This window comes from Olea europaea, chromosome 12, assembly GCF_002742605.1.
Source record: "Olea europaea var. sylvestris chromosome 12, O_europaea_v1, whole genome shotgun sequence".
NCBI classification, from domain to species: Eukaryota; Viridiplantae; Streptophyta; class Magnoliopsida; order Lamiales; family Oleaceae; genus Olea; species Olea europaea.
The window spans coordinates 19,989,227-19,990,929 of record NC_036248.1 but is presented as its reverse complement, the minus strand read 5'-3'; positions in this window follow the sequence as shown (position 1 = coordinate 19,990,929).

The following is a 1,703-nucleotide window of genomic DNA, read 5'->3' as shown; positions in this document are numbered from 1 at the left end:
TATCGGCTGAAAAAGAATCAATAGCTGGAATGGTCGCACAGGAAGACCAATTTGGTGAAGAAAGGGCAATTTATTACTTAAGTAGACGGTTAATAAAATGTGAATGTAATTACTCTGCTGTTGAAAAATTGTGTCTAGCACTGTATTTCACATGTACAAAATTAAGGGCTTATTTACGGCCCGTAACCGTTTATTTAATTTCTAAAGTAAATTTAGTCAAATATATGTTCTCGCGCCCTATTTTACATCAAAGGGTAGGCCTTTGGACACTAGCTTTATCAGAGTTCGGAATACAATATATACCTCAAAAGGCAGTCAAAAATCAGGCTTTGGCTAACTTTCTAGCCGATCATCCATGCCTTGACATGCCTGAAGAAATTGAATTAGAAATCAATTCGTTCGAATTAAAACCTTGGGTGTTGTATTTCGATGGGTCAAAAACCTCTAAAGGTGCAGGAGTAGGGGTAGCATTGATTAATCCTTTAGGGATTTGCTACAAGTTTGCATTCACCTTAGACAGAATGTGCACCAACAATCAGGCCGAATATGAAGTTTTAATTGTAGGCCTAGAACTAATGGTAGATATGGGAATAAGAAATGTGATCGTTAGGGGCGATTCTCAATTGGTGATCCATCAATTGAATTGTGATTTTAAATGCCAAAGTAATTCCATTATAAGTCAGTACGAGATCGCCCAAGAATTACTAGAAGAATTCGATCAAGTAGAACTCCAATGCGTTAATAGGATATATAACGACATGGCAAATGAGTTAGCCCAAATGGCATCAGGGTACTCAAAGGTTTTGAATTGGAAGTCTACTTGTGAATATGGAATCATATTGCCCGTGATTCAAAGAAGGGCGAGAAAAATTGAACTTCATTGTATACAAGATGGAGATGCAGTGGATTGGAGAATAGAGATTAAAGGGTTCCTTAAAGAACCTAATGGAGGGATTAGCAGGAAGACAAAGCTATGTTCGCTGAATTACACACTAATAGATGAAGAATTGTTTAAGAAACGCTCTGATGGTGTATTACTAAAGTGTGTAAGTTTGCAAGAAGCCAAGACGATCATGGCTGAAGTGCACGAAGGGATATGTGGAGCTCATCAAGCTGGCCAAAGGATGAGATAGTTAATTATTAGGAGTGGATATTTTTGGCCAAAGATGGGAGAATTATGCGTTCAGTATGCAAAAAGTTGTTTAGCATGCCAAAAACATGGTCCAATACAAAGGGCACCAGCACGAGAGATGACACCTATTATTAAACCTTGGCCGTTCAAAGGTTGGGTGATAGATCTGATAGGGAAAATCTACCCTCCACCGTCCAAGCAACATACTTTTGTTATAGTTGCAACCGACTATTTTACCAAATGGGTAGAAGCGGTACCTTTAAAAGAGATCACCCAGAAGAATGTTATAGAGTTTATTCGTGATCACATTATTTATAGGTTTGGAATTCCACAAACTTTAATGGTAGATCACGGAACATCTTTGAATGGGGATCAAGTGAACAAATTTTTGAGCGAATTTGGGGTTAAATTAGTAAACTCCACACCGTACTACGCTCAATCCAACGGACAAGCAGAATCTTCTAATAAGATTCTAAAGAATATCATCAGAAAGATGATAGATGAAAACACCAGAAATTGGCATGAATGTTTAAACAAGGCCTTATGGGCCTATAGAACATCACCTCGGTCA